Raw genomic sequence first — 17550 nt, 5'->3', positions numbered from 1 at the left:
CATCCAGAGTATCAGAGCATCTCTCTGTAGTTCAGGAACATCAGTTTTTAGTTCGGCATGATCTCCCTCCATCACTTGCACTTTGATTTCTTCATGTCACAGAACCATATAGAAGAGAAATGTGCTCATAAGATCAAGTGAAACACATTTAGATAACCCTTCGAGGGTTAGTTCATTTCAGAGCATCTATACATTTAGTAGATCTAGTCTAGACTTTCTATACTAGAAAGTTCTTCTGGAAGTGAGGGCTCGTCACAGCTGCCACCTTCCGGTGTGCATACGGCTGTGCCTGAGTCTGATCCGGAGATGACGACCATGCTTTCCTGGGATGATGGGTTTTGGGTAAGGCCGCCGACCCTCGTCCACGGCAAACCCCAATACCTCTCTTCCCGGACGTGCATGATGAGATCTCGAAGTCCAAGAAGACCCCCTTGCCTTCTCGGGACCGCTCGCTGATCTCATCCGCCTTTCCTCCCCTCAATGGGGCTGCTGCTCATGGGTACACTGGGGTCCCCCCGGCTGAACACTCTGTTGCGATACTATGTGTCCTCAGAGTGCTTCTTCTCGGCGCAATCCTAAGCACCCGCCCGTGGCCTGTAGTTTTTCGTCTACGCTTGTGGCGAGATCCTATAGCGCCACGGGACTGGCAGCCTTCTCACTGCATGCCATGGTCATTCTGCTGGTCCACCTGACCCAGATGCTCATGGACCTGCACGAGGGCGGGACTGACCCAGGGCTCTTCACTGAGCTGCGCGCCACCACTGACCTTGCTCTCTGAGCGACGAAAGTGGCCGTACGCTCCCTGGGTAAGGTGATGCTCACCATTCTGTGGCTGAACCTGTCTGATGTGCTGGATGTCGCGCGGACCCGTCTGTCCGACATTCCCATATCCCAGGTCGGCCTCTTCGGCGGTACGGTTGAGGGCTTGCCCAACAGCTATCAGCCGCCCATGAGCAGACTGACGTTGATTCTGTCCCGACGGCCCCGCCGTCCGCTCAGATCCCTCGGTCTGCCCACCGCCGAAGGCGCCCTCCCGCGGCTCCCACCCTGCCCGTTCACGGGCCGGCTCTGGGGGCCGCGGGCGGAGGCCACAGCCCTGTCCAGCCCCGCCCCCCGCTACACGCCGGGTTAAGCGGCGCTCTTGAGATGGGCTCCTCAGAGATGGGACTCCAGGAGTTTCCAGGAGTTGGTAGCAGGACCACTCCTTTCCCCGGGGGAGGGCCGGGGAAGAATCCTTATTCTCCAAAGAGCTGACTCTCCCGTCTCTGAGCACAGAGAGTTCTCGGACGTCACAGAGCGCCGCCCACAAGCCGTGCTCTCCTCGTCCCCCTCTGTCCCAGAGGTGGTTGACACGGCGTGCCGTCCACAGACCGCTTCGCCCCTGTCCCCCTCTGTCGCCAGACCCCTGGCAGAGCAGGCCCCCGCGGGACGACCAGCCTGGTCCTCCCCTGGCCCCCTCTGCCAGGGCGCGGTTGCTAACTGTGCCCCCATATCGGGCCGCTATGCCGTCCACGTCTGGGCCAGTTACTCCGCTTCGCTGCCCCTCCGGGGGGACGCCTGTGGTTCGCATGATCCCGCTGGTTCAGTTCCTGGGAGCCTGGTTAGAGCTTCCCCGTCTGTCCCGCGGGCCATCAGGCTCGGCTATGCGATTCAGTTCACACGGTCTCCTCCCTCGCAGAGATTGCCACCCTGCTGGCGAAGGGTGCAATCGAGACTGTCCCTCCAGCCGAGATGAGGTCCGGCTTCTACAGCCCCTACTTCATTGTCCCCAAGAAAACCGGTGGGTTACGGCCAATCCTGGACTTGCGCGTGCTGAACCGCTCCCTTCACAGGATGCCGTTCAAAATGCTCAAAACCATTTTCGAATGCATACGGCCCAAGAATTGGTTTGCAGCGATTGACCTGAAGGACGCCTACTTTCATGTCTCCATTCTCCTTGACACAGACCGTTCCTTCGGTTTTCTTTCGAGGGGCAGGCATCCAGTACGCGGTTTTCCCTTTCGTGCTAGCCCTGTCTCCTCGCATCTTCACGAAGGTCGTCGAGGCTGCCCTTGTCCCCCTTCGGGAACACGGGGTTCGCATCCTGAGTTATATCGACGACTCGCTGATCATCGCTCACTCTCGAGTTCAGGTTTGCGAACACAGGGACCTAGTGCTTCGGCACCTAGCTCGTCTGGGCCTTCGGGTCAACTGGGAGAAGAGCAAACTTTGCCCCGTGCAGAGGATCTCTTTTCTCGGTATGGATATCGACTCGGCCGCCATGTCCGCGCAGCTTACGAGCGAGCACGCACAGTCACTGCTGACTTGCCTGAGACAGTTCGAGGGCAAGAGTGCGGTTCCACTGAAACTTTTTCAGAGGCTCATGGGGCATATGGCTTCTGCAGCGGCGGCAACGCCGCTCGGATTGCTTCATATGAGACCGCTTCAGCTTTGGCTTCGCGACCGAGTCCCGAGGTGGGCATGGCAACACGGCACCCTCCGAGTAACAGTTACTCCGACCTGCCGTCAAACCTTCACGGGGTGGGGTGCCATGTGCAATGGACGTGCTGCCGCGGCCTCCTGGACAGGACCCCGTCACCTCTGGCATGTCAATTGCCTCGAGTTGCTGGCCGTACGTCTTGCTTTGCGCCGCTTCCGGGCCGTGCTCAAGAATCAACGCGTACTAGTCCGCTCACACAATACCGCCACTGTAGCGTACATCAACCATCAAGGTGGGCTACGCTCCCGCCGTATGTCACAACTCGCTCGCCACCTCCTCATATGGAGTCAGAAGCATCTGAGGTCGCTTCATGCCATTTATATCCCCGGAGCCCTGAACTGTGCAGCCGACGAGCTTTCACGGCTTCAGCCACTCCCTGGAGAATGGCGACTCCATCCCCAGTCGGTCCAGCTGATTTGGGACCAGTTTGGGGACGCACAGATAGATCTGTTTGCCTCCCACGACTCGACCCATTGCGCCCAGTTTTATTCCCTGACCGAGGGCACGCTCGGCACGGATGCTCTGGCGCACAGCTGGCCGCAGGGCCGCAAGTATGCGTTTCCCCCAGTGAGCCTTCTTGCGCAGACCTTGCGCAAGGTCAGGGAGGACGAGGAGCAGGTCATTCTGGTCCCGCCGTACTGGCCCGCCCGGACCTGGTTCTCCGAACTAGTACTCCTCGCGACAGCACCTCCCTGGCCGATCCCTCTGAGGAAGAACCTTCTTAGGGACGGGGCACCCTATGGCACCCTCGTCCCGATCTCTGGAACCTCCACGTGTGGCTCCTCGATGGGACGAGGCAGGTTTGAGTACCCTTCCACCAGCGGTAGTGGCTACCATCACTTCCGCTACGGCGTCGTCCACGTGACACGTCTATGCGTTGAAGTGGAACCTCTTCGTCAGCTGGTGCTCTTCTCACCGAGAAGACCCCCGGAGATGCTGGATCAGCGTTGTGCTTTCCTTCCTTCAACAGGGGCTGGAGCGAAGGCTGTCAGTCGAGCTTAAATTCCTGTCTATGAAGACAGCGCTCCTGGTTGCACTGGCCTCCATCAAGAGGGTAGGGGACCTGCACGCATTCTCCGTTGACAAAGCGTGCCTGGAGTTCGGGCCGGCTTACTCTCACGTGATCCTGAGACCCCGGCCTGGATATGTGCCCAAGGTTCCTACCACTCCCTTCCGGGACCAGGTGGTGAACCTGCAAGCGCTGCCCCCAGAGGAGGCAGACCCAGCCTTGACACTGCTCTGTCCAGTACGCGCTCTCCACGCCTATGTAGACAGGAGGCAGTGTTTCAGGACCTCAGACCAGCTCTTTGTCTGTTATGGTGGGAAGCTGAAGGGAAAGGCTCTCTCCAAGCAAAGGTTGTCTCACTGGATAGTGGACGCCATTGCTTTGGCATACCAGCAGCAAGGTCGACCGTGCCCCCTTGGTGTGACTGCCCACTCCACCCAGGAGTGTGGCATCCTCTTGGGCTCTAGCGCATGGCGCCTCGCTAACAGACATCTGCAGAGCTGCAGGCTGGGCGACACCTAACACATTCGCCAGATTCTACAATCTCCGAGTGGAGCCAGTGTACTCCAATGTACTCGCTTCAACCAGCTAGTACTGGACCCGCTCAGGTGTCTTCGCTTGCTCGCCATTCCACTCCACGGACTGGATACGTGCGAAATTCCCCTCAGGTGAGCTTCCCTGAAAGCCCTGAGTTCCTCCAGCACTCCTGACGTTGGCACCAGTGTCTGTTGCCTGTGCGTCGGCTAGGTGCCTCCCGTGTGCATGGTCCCTCCCCTGAAGCGACCCCCACATGTGTATTTCCAATGTAAGCCTCTCGGAGCATGTGTCTTTCCCTTGGCAAGCCTCCTTGCCTGGGGTTGAAATATTCCACCTGCGGCTGGACACCCCAGTGTTTTCCATATGCATCCCTCAGGGTCATATGTGTACTTTGTAAGTCCCCCCCCTCTGGGTTGGCAGTAATTGCATATTTCCCCTAAACTTTGGGATATGCTCCCCAGTGTACCTTGGTATTCCTGTGCTAAATAGGAGTCCTTTGTCCGTGCCAGTCTCACGACAGGGATCTCAGATTTACGCAGGGCACTGGAGGACAGCTGAGAAGGTGGCGTGATTAGACTGGTAACCCCATTCGTCGTCATCCGACGTAACTCGGAGTGACAACGAAAGGGAACGTCTCGGTTACGTATGCAACCCTCGTTCCCTGAGTAGGGAACGGAGACGTTACGTCTTCCTGCCACTTTCCGCTGTACCGCGGGGATCGCCTGAGCTCAGTCTTGGCTCCTCAGCGAAGAAACATATCTGCCTGTTGCTGGCGTCCTCCTTTTATACCCACGAGGTAAGGCGGAGATACGCTATGCAAATTCCGCAGACCCATGGCATTTCTTTGCCATTGGCTCGTTTTGTAATACTCGAAGTCGATAGGTGTTCTAAGCGAAACCCCATTCGTCGTCATCCGACGTAACGTCTCCGTTCCCTACTCAGGGAACGAGGGTTACATACGTAACCGAGACGTTTTCTTTGGACTGCCATGTGTTTCTGCCATTCCTCACCTTCTGGACCCCTGCCTGTTTTTTTTAATATATTTATATTATATTTAATTATATAATATGTATTTATAATATGTATTGTTTACTGTTTTTGATTTATATTTATACATATTTAAATGTATTCATCAAATTTTTATATTTATTAAATCACTTTTGACTATACGATTATTCGAGTGTTTTCTTTATTATAGGATAATTAGATCTGGGCCAAATTTCCATGCCATTTCTGAGATGTGGCCCATGTCTGGCCCATGCCATTTCTGAGATGTGGCCCACGTCTGGCCCAGATGTGGCCCATGCCATTTCTGAGATGTGGCCCACATCTGGTCCGGTTTTGGCTGACTTCTAGCTGCCACACTCAGGTTGAGTCATCGCCGTCATTCCATGCGGTATGTGGGCCAGAAGAACGTGGAAGATGTGGGCCACAACTGGGCCAGATGTCATTTGCTATCTGGGGATGATGTGTCTGATGTGGGAGGAGCTTCACTGATGATGTGCTTGTAATCCTAACATTATTCTCCTTCTTCATTAAAATACAGGTATTTAGAAATAAAGAAAATAATATAAATAATTTAAATTCTTCCAAATATAAATAATGGTAAAAAAACAGTTACAATCATAAACACAGAAGTAAACGTACAGAGTAACCTACAATTTCACTCAGTCTGTTGACACCAATGAAATGAGCTTTAAGTTTCAATTTACAGGAGATCTGAAGACATCAGCATAATAAATGAGGTGAAAACAGGAACTATTGTCATGAAATAAAGAGTGTTTTCAGCAGATCTGTTAATATTGATGAGATTCAGACTATCAACACTCATTCAACAAGCCATTCAGGATCATCAGCAGATCATCTCACTTTATTCTGAGTGTTTGCTGTTAGAAACACATTATTTGAGTCTGGATACATGATAAAAACCTGTAAAACAGCTAAATTGAAAGAAAATACTGTTAGTTCTCACAACATGACAAGGATACAACTATAATATATATATGTAATGACTCAGTGGGCGGATCTAATCCGTGGGGAATTTGCATATCATAATTAATAATTGGTAATTAATAATTATTCATACATGTTTGGATTAGATCAGTCTTACATGTTAATAAATCTCCCGATAAGGGATGATATGTCATTTTACCTGCATGCATGCATGTGTATCCTTGCAATTAACCACAAGTTGATTGCAATTAAATACACGGACCACGTCTTTCAAAACAGGCTAAATTAATTAGCTCAATTGTCAGGATAATATTTGTGGGGATCCACAATATCATCTTACTTTATAGGATTTCAGGAAAAACAATTCTGTGGCCACAAGAATTGGGTTTCCTGCCCTGTAAAACAAATACTCTTTAAAGTATCTTTAATTTGTAAGCATGTAGCTAAAGACCTTTTGCACTTAAGGGACTTGAAAATGAGCAAAGAGCCAGTACAACAATCAAAATGAATATAATTAATTTAATAAGGCAGAACTACTTATCCATTTACTACGTTACAGGAATACATGTATTTACAAACATTAACAGACAACGACGACAAATGCAGGAGATTTGGTCAATGGAACCACGTGGGAGAGCGGGTGAATGTGTGAGAGAGAGAGAGAAGAGAGAGGGAGGGGGAGAGAGAGTATTGGTAGCATTGGTGCAATTTCCCCAGACATTCACCTTTCTGTAACAACACGAAAAACATCATCTTAATGCTTCTTAGAAGCTCTATAAAGAGGTATACTTGCACAAGTTTCTTGGTCTCTCCGTGTAGCGGAGAGACACACTTTGTGTGGAGGGAAGCGTCACGTGGTGCTGCTTGGCGCGCGTGTTGAACGGAAGTTTAAAGTCTTTGGGGTAACATTACCAAAGGAAATAGTTCGGCTAAGTTCGTTTCACTTCGTGGAAGTGAACAGAGTCGACTACGGAAAACAAAACTTTGACTAACAAAGAAAAGAAATAAAGATCTCTACGGGGAAATCATGCGGCTGTTAACGTTACATCTTTGCATGGCTGGTGAAGAAGCGCGTGTGCGTCTCTCGGTCCGGCGCGTCACGTGGTCACGTGCTCGTGTTTCTCCTTCAAAACGAGCGCGCGCTCGTTTAAAGGTCCGTTGTAGTTGGATTTGCTGAAGAGATATATCACGCGGTGTTCTTTTCACTCGACGATTGGAATTAAACCCGGAGACTTGTCTAAGACTGAAAAACAAAAACTAAACTAGAAACAAATAAAAGAAAGGCGAAGAGCTCGCCGGAGGCGAGACGTTACATTATTAAACGAGAACTAGAGAGGAAGAGCAAGACCGGAGCGGGGAAGCGTTATTTATCACCTCGGAGAAATCCAGCCTCTTCCTGTTGGCTCGGCCAATAAGAGGGTTGGAATACACAGGCGGGACTTTGGGTTTTTATTGCTCTTTGTCTAAGAGAGAGACATTTGAAACCCTAATTTCGTCGGGTGTTTAAAAGCAGAATCTTCACAATTATTATAGTCCTATGTGTCACAAAGTTTTAGCAAGATGTGATATAAATCGCTGAATGGGGAACGAAGATTGGAGCTCAGAGAATCCAAACTTGCCTCACATGGAGTTGGTTACTCATAGTTTGCAAAGTTTGAAACCTTATCCCATTAGAGTTTCCCAACAACATAGATCAAACGCATAAAAGACAAATCATAAGATGAGATTAGATACATTGTTCGTACAACTCTCCAGGGGATATATAATAGAATATATATATATATATATATGAATGCAGAATTCATTTCTCCTTCTTAGTTAGAATCCAGAGAGAGAGCCACACTTTTCTGACATTCGTTTGTGAGGTCGTAACCGCTGTTATCTAAGACGTCCACGTGACACGTCTATGCGTTGAAGTGGAACCTCTTCGTCAGCTGGTGCTCTTCTCACCGAGAAGACCCCCGGAGATGCTGGATCAGCGTTGTGCTTTCCTTCCTTCAACAGGGGCTGGAGCGAAGGCTGTGTCCCTCCACCCTGAAGGTCTACGTTGCCGCTATTGCCGCACACCATGACCTCATCGAAGGTAAGTCGGTGGGGAAGCACAACCTGGTTATCAGGTTCCTGAGAGGAGTGAGGAGACTAAATCCACCTCACCCTCCTCTCGTTCCCTCTTGGGACCTCTCAGTGGTTCTAACTGCCCTGAAGAGTGCTCCATTTGAGCCCCTGCAATCAGTCGAGCTTAAATTCCTGTCTATGAAGACAGCGCTCCTGGTTGCACTGGCCTCCATCAAGAGGGTAGGGGACCTGCACGCATTCTCCGTTGACAAAGCGTGCCTGGAGTTCGGGCCGGCTTACTCTCACGTGATCCTGAGACCCCGGCCTGGATATGTGCCCAAGGTTCCTACCACTCCCTTCCGGGACCAGGTGGTGAACCTGCAAGCGCTGCCCCCAGAGGAGGCAGACCCAGCCTTGACACTGCTCTGTCCAGTACGCGCTCTCCACGCCTATGTAGACAGGAGGCAGTGTTTCAGGACCTCAGACCAGCTCTTTGTCTGTTATGGTGGGAAGCTGAAGGGAAAGGCTCTCTCCAAGCAAAGGTTGTCTCACTGGATAGTGGACGCCATTTCTTTGGCATACCAGCAGCAAGGTCGACCGTGCCCCCTAGGTGTGACTGCCCACTCCACCCAGGAGTGTGGCATCCTCTTGGGCTCTAGCGCATGGCGCCTCGCTAACAGACATCTGCAGAGCTGCAGGCTGGGCGACACCTAACACATTCGCCAGATTCTACAATCTCCGAGTGGAGCCAGTGTACTCCCATGTACTCGCTTCAACCAGCTAGTACTGGACCCGCTCAGGTGTCTTCGCTTGCTCGCCATTCCACTCCACGGACTGGATACGTGCGAAATTCCCCTCAGGTGAGCTTCCCTGAAAGCCCTGAGTTCCTCCAGCACTCCTGACGTTGGCACCAGTGTCTGTTGCCTGTGCGTCGGCTAGGTGCCTCCCGTGTGCATGGTCCCTCCCCTGAAGCGACCCCCACATGTGTATTTCCAATGTAAGCCTCTCGGAGCATGTGTCTTTCCCTTGGCAAGCCTCCTTGCCTGGGGTTGAAATATTCCACCTGCGGCTGGACACCCCAGTGTTTTCCATATGCATCCCTCAGGGTCATATGTGTACTTTGTAAGTCCCCCCCTCTGGGTTGGCAGTAATTGCATATTTCCCCTAAACTTTGGGATATGCTCCCCAGTGTACCTTGGTATTCCTGTGCTAAATAGGAGTCCTTCGTCCGTGCCAGTCTCGCGACAGGGATCTCAGATTTACGCAGGGCACTGGAGGACAGCTGAGAAGGTGGCGTGATTAGACTGGTAACCCCATTTGTCGCCATCCGACGTAACTCGGAGTGACAACGAAAGGGAACGTCTCGGTTACGTATGCAACCCTCGTTCCCTGAGTAGGGAACGGAGACGTTACGTCTTCCTGCCACTTTCCGCTGTACCGCGGGGATCGCCTGAGCTCAGTCTTGGCTCCTCAGCGAAGAAACATATCTGCCTGTTGCTGGAGTCCTCCTTTTATACCCACGAGGTAAGGCGGAGATACGCTATGCAAATCCCGCAGACCCATGGCATTTCTTTGCCATTGGCTCGTTTTGTAATACTCGAAGTCGATAGGTGTTCTAAGCGAAACCCCATTCGTCGTCATCCGACGTAACGTCTCCGTTCCCTACTCAGGGAACGAGGGTTACATACGTAACCGAGACGTTTTCTTTGGACTGCCATGTGTTTCTGCCATTCCTCACCTTCTGGACCCCTGCCTGTTTTTTTTAATATATTTATATTATATTTAATTATATAATATGTATTTATAATATGTATTGTTTACTGTTTTTGATTTATATTTATACATATTTAAATGTATTCATCAAATTTTTATATTTATTAAATCACTTTTGACTATACGATTATTCGAGTGTTTTCTTTATTATAGGATAATTAGATCTGGGCCAAATTTCCATGCCATTTCTGAGATGTGGCCCATGTCTGGCCCATGCCATTTCTGAGATGTGGCCCACGTCTGGCCCAGATGTGGCCCATGCCATTTCTGAGATGTGGCCCACATCTGGTCCGGTTGTGGCTGACTTCTAGCTGCCACACTCAGGTTGAGTCATCGCCGTCATTCCATGCGGTATGTGGGCCAGAAGAACGTGGAAGATGTGGGCCACAACTGGGCCAGATGTCATTTGCTATCTGGGGATGATGTGTCTGATGTGGGAGGAGCTTCACTGATGATGTGCTTGTAATCCTAACATTATTCTCCTTCTTCATTAAAATACAGGTATTTAGAAATAAAGAAAATAATATAAATAATTGAAATTCTTCCAAATATAAATAATGGTAAAAAAAACAGTTACAATCATAAACACAGAAGTAAACGTACAGAGTAACCTACAATTTCACTCAGTCTGTTGACACCAATGAAATGAGCTTTAAGTTTCAACTTACAGGAGATCTGAAGACATCAGCATAATAAATGAGGTGAAAACAGGAACTATTATCATGAAATAAAGAGTGTTTTCAGCAGATCTGTTAATATTGATGAGATTCAGACTATCAACACTCATTCAACAAGCCATTCAGGATCATCAGCAGATCATCTCACTTTATTCTGAGTGTTTGCTGTTAGAAACACATTATTTGAGTCTGGATACATGATAAAAACTTGTAAAACATCTAAATTGAAAGAAAATACTGTTAGTTCTCACAACATGACAAGGATACAACTATAATATATATATGTAATGACTCAGTGGGCGGATCTAATCCGTGGGGAATTTGCATATCATAATTAATAATTGGTAATTAATAATTATTCATACATGTTTGGATTAGATCAGTCTTACATGTTAATAAATCTCCCGATAAGGGATGATATGTCATTTTACCTGCATGCATGCATGTGTATCCTTGCAATTAACCACAAGTTGATTGCAATTAAATACACGGACCACGTCTTTCAAAACAGGCTAAATTAATTAGCTCAATTGTCAGGATAATATTTGTGGGGATCCACAATATCATCTTACTTTATAGGATTTCAGGAAAAACAATTCTGTGGCCACAAGAATTGGGTTTCCTGCCCTGTAAAACAAATACTCTTTAAAGTATCTTTAATTTGTAAGCATGTAGCTAAAGACCTTTTGCACTTAAGGGACTTGAAAATGAGCAAAGAGCCAGTACAACAATCAAAATGAATATAATGAATTTAATAAGGCAGAACTACTTATGCATTTACTACGTTACAGGAATACATGTATTTACAAACATTAACAGACAACGACGACAAATGCAGGAGATTTGGTCAATGGAACCACGTGGGAGAGCGGGTGAATGTGTGAGAGAGAGAGAGAAGAGAGAGGGAGGGGGAGAGAGGATTGGTAGCATTGGTGCAATTTCCCCAGACATTCACCTTTCTGTAACAACACGAAAAACATCATCTTAATGCTTCTTAGTGTCACGGATTTTCAGGAACGAACCCAATTGCAGACAGTTTGCTGACACACAAGGTTTATTGATAACAAAAAAGGAAAACAAAACCCCACGAGGGAGGAAAAACAGCACAGGCAAAGCAAAAGACTATCAACAATAGACTAAGACTTAAACATAAAACTTCACAGGAACAAAATAACTATAACAAGAAAACTTCTTTGTTTAGACAGAACTCAAGACAAGGTACTCACAAGTATTACCGTGTGTGGATACGCACACAATCAATCACAATGAACCAGCACAGGACAGCAAACACAAGGGGATAATATAGGGAACACTAATGACAAAGACAGGTGAAGCTGACTAGACAAGGACAGGTGAAACTGACTAGACAATAATGACGAGACGAGGATAACAAGGGGGCGGGGTGACGTGACGAGACAACACAAGCACATGGCTCAAAACACAAGACCATGTGCTTGCACACAAAACATGATTCTGTCATGATCCTGCCTCAAGACTAGAGAAAATCAAGGACACGAGGGCAGAATCATGACAGAACCCCCACCTTAAGGAGCGGCTACCAGACGCTCCTCAAGGGGACATCAAACACGGGACATGACAGACTGAGACATCGACACAAACCAACAAAACATGACAAATAACAGTAATGGCAAACACGAAAACACAACAACCGGGTTAGGATGAAACATTAAAAATAACAGACAAGGAAGAGGTGGTGGAGGAAACACAGAGTTCATGGGGGGTGGTCCAGGGTGAATGGGTGTGCTGGGGGTCTTAGGTCCACGGGATGAGGACGGGGAACGAGGAATCCGGGCTGGCTTGGAGAGGGACACACGAGGGAGGGACTTGGACAAAACAGTACGGGGTTTAGTGGCGACAGGGGAAACAGTCCGGGGACTAGTGGCGACAGGGACAAACGGGGAAACAGTCCGGGGACTAGTGGAGACAGGGACGAACGGGGAAACAGTCCGGGAATTAGTGGAGACAGGGGGTACACCGAGAGGTAGAACAGGAATCCGGACGGGGGAAACAGTAGAAGGCATAACAGGACTCATGACAGGGGAAATAGGTGACCGTGGAGGTGACACTGGGACTGAGCTCAAAGAAGATGGCTGGGATCCCATGCTCCACATCTCCGAATCTGGTATGGCGCACTCGGCAGCTGACTGGGGTACAGCGCTCTTTTCAACAGTGGGCATAAGACTGGGGGACACAACAGGACTGGACGGAACTTCTAGGATCTTTGCAAGACTAGACAAATAATCAGAAAGGGTCTTAGCCGCAATGAAAACCGGCATCTCCTGACGAGCAGAAACAGCCCGCAGAACCTCCTTAGCAGCTAGATCGGCCACAACTTTCTCATCAGTAACTGCAGCGGGCTCTGTGACTGCAGCGGGCTCTGTGACTGCAGCGGGCTCTGTGACTGCAGCGGGCTCTGTGACTGCAGCGGGCTCTGTGACTGCAGCGGGCTCTGTGACTGCAGCGGGCTCTGTGACTGCAGCGGGCTCTGTGACTGCAGCGGGCGAAGAACGGAAAGCTCCCCTCTTCCTCCTCTTTCTCCTAGGTCGAGAAGCAGTGACCATCACCGGAGCTGAGACGGGTTGGGGAAGCACGGCGGGAACTGTGTCGGGCGAAGAAGGGGTTATCTCTGGCAGGATAGACTCCGACGCTGAGGACTCTGAAGGAGAGTCCCATGAGGTTCGCCTCCTTCGTTTCCCTCGAAGACCGAAGGGGGTAGATGAAGTGCCAGGAGTCGTGAGGGCGCCAGCCTGGTCCCCAAGCGTTGCGACGCCTATCATTCGACCCTCGGGAACAGCTGGCAGGCAGAAGGTGGAGAGCCCGAGGAAGAAGCCTGCGGAACCTCCCGGGAAAAATGATCCCAGAGGCGGGCATAATCCCTCATGATCTGCTCACCCTGGGACGGGATAGGGCAAATGACCCGTTCTCCGTTGGTTGATGCGGACAACCAGCATCGCTCACGGAACTCCGTCTGGAACTGGAGTTGAGAGGTCATACTGTCTGCTGGGCTCTTAGTTGGCTGGTTCATTCTGTCACGGATTTTCAGGAACGAACCCAATTGCAGACAGTGTGCTGACACACAAGGTTTATTGATAACAAAAAAGGAAAACAAAACCCCACGAGGGAGGAAAAACAGCACAGGCAAAGCAAAAGTCTATTGTTGATAGTCTTTTGCTTTGCCTGTGCTGTTTTTCCTCCCTCGTGGGGTTTTGTTTTCCTTTTTTGTTATCAAGACTTAAACATAAAACTTCACAGGAACAAAATAACTATAACAAGAAAACTTCTTTGTTTAGACAGAACTCAAGACAAGGTACTCACAAGTATTACCGTGTGTGGATACGCACACAATCAATCACAATGAACCAGCACAGGACAGCAAACACAAGGGGATAATATAGGGAACACTAATGACAAAGACAGGTGAAGCTGACTAGACAAGGACAGGTGAAACTGACTAGACAATAATGACGAGACGAGGATAACAAGGGGGCGGGGTGACGTGACGAGACAACACAAGCACATGGCTCAAAACACAAGACCATGTGCTTGCACACAAAACATGATTCTGTCATGATCCTGCCTCAAGACTAGAGAAAATCAAGGACACGAGGGCAGAATCATGACACTTAGAAGCTCTATAAAGAGGTATACTTGCACAAGTTTCTTGGTCTCTCCGTGTAGCGGAGAGACACACTTTGTGTGGAGGGAAGCGTCACGTGGTGCTGCTTGGCGCGCGTGTTGAACGGAGGTTTAAAGTCTTTGGGGTAACATTACCAAAGGAAATAGTTCGGCTAAGTTCGTTTCACTTCGTAGAAGTGAACAGAGTCGACTACGGAAAACAAAACTTTGACTAACAAAGAAAAGAAATAAAGATCTCTACGGGGAAATCATGCGGCTGTTAACGTTACATCTTTGCATGGCTGGTGAAGAAGCGCGTGTGCGTCTCTCGGTCCGGCGCGTCACGTGGTCACGTGCTCGTGTTTCTCCTTCAAAACGAGCACGCGCTCGTTTAAAGGTCTGTTGTAGTTGGATTTGCTGAAGAGATATATCACGCGGTGTTCTTTTCACTCGACGATTGGAATTAAACCCGGAGACTTGTCTAAGACTGAAAAACAAAAACTAAACTAGAAACAAATAAAAGAAAGGTGAAGAGCTCGCCGGAGGCGAGACGTTACATTATGAAACGAGGACTAGAGAGGAAGAGCAAGACCGGAGCGGGGAAGCGTTATTTATCACCTCGGAGAAATCCAGCCTCTTCCTGTTGGCTCGGCCAATAAGAGGGTTGGAATACACAGGCGGGACTTTGGGTTTTTATTGCTCTTTGTCTAAGAGAGAGACATTTGAAACCCTAATTTCGTCGGGTGTTTAAAAGCAGAATCTTCACAATTATTATAGTCCTATGTGTCACAAAGTTTTAGCAAGATGTGATATAAATCGCTGAATGGGGAACGAAGATTGGAGCTCAGAGAATCCAAACTTGCCTCACATGGAGTTGGTTACTCATAGTTTGCAAAGTTTGAAACCTTATCCCATTAGAGTTTCCCAACAACATAGATCAAACGCATAAAAGACAAATCATAAGATGAGATTAGATACATTGTTCGTACAACTCTCCAGGGGATATATAATAGAATATATATATATATATGAATGCAGAATTCATTTCTCCTTCTTAGTTAGAATCCAGAGAGAGAGCCACACTTCTCTGACATTCGTTTGTGAGGTCGTAACCGCTGTTATCTAAGAACACCAGGCTCTGACAGTGACGTCCTTACGGTCCCAAAAAGCTGGTGCACATAGAATCATACATTTTACTGTAATTTCTTGTACCTGAATAATTCAGCTGGACCATGAGAATTAAAACGAGACCGAGAACGATGTATAACAATTCTGGGAATCGACAGTTATATGTAAAATGCATAATGATAAAGTCACAGTTATTCCAATGTAACATGGACAACAAACACACTTAAAACACATTGAATATATCTGGTTAAATGTCTTTTAAAGAAAAGAAGTTTCTTTTCGCTTTAGAATCGACTTCCTTTGGGACATTCCGATCAGTCATAAAATGTCTTGTAAGCGGACACCACGCTCTGTCCTGAGTGTGGTCTTCACTGGTGGGGGGATGTGTGTGTGTGTGTGTGTGTGTGTGTGTTTGGGTTAATTTACATTCAGAGATTTTGGGTCTTTAGCAGGATGTATTTAGTTATCCGGATTCACCCTGGCCCAGTCCTTACATATATATATACAGGGCTTGACATTAACACCCGCCAAATGCGGGTGGATTTTGCTCGTGGCGGGTAACACAGTCACTCCAACTAGCCACTTTGGCAGGTTGATTAATTGTAGTCTTTTAAAAAGGCATCTGAAATAATAAACTAAGTACAATAGTGTTGTTATAAGTATAGCTTTTTTCGATATCTGAAACGCTTCTAATACAAATTTTCCACAGAACACATATACAATACCTGCGCTTTCTCGCTCCCTCATCTCTCCGACAGCGAGTTGACACCATAGACTGTGGTTGACACAAACCATCTCTTTGCTCACTCGTTTCATTTGCTCTGGATCTGGATGAATATTGTTACTATTACAGGGCTTGAATTTCGGCGTGTGATTGCGCGTAATTTGACTTATTCCCGCATATGTTGTACTCTCATCCAAAGTGCGCGCACAGAATAATGGGTCTGTGTGTGTCAGGTCTTAAAGTTACAGCAGCCCTAATATAGCCTACCGGCTGCCAAATTATGGAGTTATCGGAATCATGAGATAATATTAAAAATATCTATATGGCAGTTTTTCCCCATGGTTATCTATTTCAAAATTTTTGCCAGTGAAAATGCTGAGTGGCTAGTAACTTTGGAAAACCACTAGCCACAGTGGCTGGTGAGCAAAAAAGTTAATGTCAAGCCCTGTATATATATATATATATATATATATATATATATATATATATATATATATATATATATATATTTCAAAATAAGAAGAATAACTTATTGCAATAAGTGCAATAACATTGCATTCATGTTATTAGATCACAACTGACAATGATCCTAAAAAGTATACTCCTCATAAGTTCAATCAATTCCCCTCACAGATCTCCAACTTTAACTCTTGACATTCAGTAACAGTTCTCACTCCAAACATCGAGACAATCACACAAACGAACACACACTCGCTCAGGTCTGAATGAACGCCAGAAAAGACACACAAGTATCGCTGTGATCGATGAAAACAATACAGAAATGAGTCTGTCGCTTAATAAAACTGTATAAAGTGTGTGTTTGATAGTTGTGTAAAAAGGAAAAATACTGTGAACTGCTCTCCTCGCCTCAGAAGACTCTTCTTCTTATTTTGATATTTGTGGCAGACTATAGTCGCTACAATGGTCTATTGCTGCCTTCCTCAGTTCATTTGAAGAATTAAAAAGTTCCTTTCACATTTAGTAACTGGACTGGAGTAATTTCAGTTCTAAAATAGAACTAATGGAAGGCTACTAGTAAAGAGCTGAATCTGCGTGGCCCTGATTGGGTAAGAAGGGTAATGAAGGGTAATGAAACAGTAGATGGGCAAAACAAGCCAGTAAACGGGTAGATGTTGAAATGGCAATTTCAATAAGTAAATCAGAAGCCAAAGCACAAATCTGGGAAAAAAATAATAATAAAAAGTGGCAGGCACACTGGTATGCAGAGGAGAAAGGGAGACATTTATATAACATTCAACAAAAGGTTGGATTAGAGAGGGTTACTGGAAGGAAACGAAGGGAAGAAATTATCTTCACTAGGTTAAGAATAGGACATTGTGGGTTAAATAAGTAGGCCTATTTACATATTGTGGGTAAGCACATATCAGGTAGGTGTGAATATTGTGATAATATTGAATCTGTGGAACATGTGATTTTTGAGTGTCAGAAATATGAGAGGGAAAGGGAAAAGATGAGAGAGGGCATAAGAAGGCTAGGGGGGCAAGGGAATTCACTTAGGGAAGTGCTGGGGAAATCATTAAATTATATGAGTACACTGTTATTTAGATTCTTAAAGGAAACA

The 17550-nt window shown here is 47.5% G+C and overlaps 2 protein-coding genes and 1 pseudogene across 3 annotated transcripts in view; 1 reads left to right on the top strand and 2 right to left on the bottom strand.

Moving 5' to 3' along the window:
• Positions 1–16849, bottom strand: part of LOC143746044 (uncharacterized) — a 240015-nt pseudogene extending 223166 nt beyond the window's left edge. Inside the window, exon 1 of the transcript XR_013206422.1 lies at positions 16817–16849. The product of XR_013206422.1 is annotated as an uncharacterized LOC143746044 (transcript). The remainder of the gene's footprint in view (positions 1–16816) is intronic.
• The window catches only part of LOC143746091 (uncharacterized), a 606033-nt gene that overhangs the window by 15507 nt on the left and 572976 nt on the right, over positions 1–17550 (bottom strand). The window lies entirely within an intron of this gene.
• Positions 1–17550, top strand: part of LOC143746097 (uncharacterized) — a 543695-nt gene that overhangs the window by 359917 nt on the left and 166228 nt on the right. The window lies entirely within an intron of this gene.

This window comes from Siphateles boraxobius, unplaced genomic scaffold (assembly GCF_051911475.1).
Source record: "Siphateles boraxobius isolate OS27281-9 unplaced genomic scaffold, OSU_SipBor_1 21, whole genome shotgun sequence".
Lineage (NCBI taxonomy): Eukaryota > Metazoa > Chordata > Actinopteri > Cypriniformes > Leuciscidae > Siphateles > Siphateles boraxobius.
Note: the sequence above shows the minus strand (reverse complement) of the source record. Positions and strands in the feature narration are given on the sequence as shown.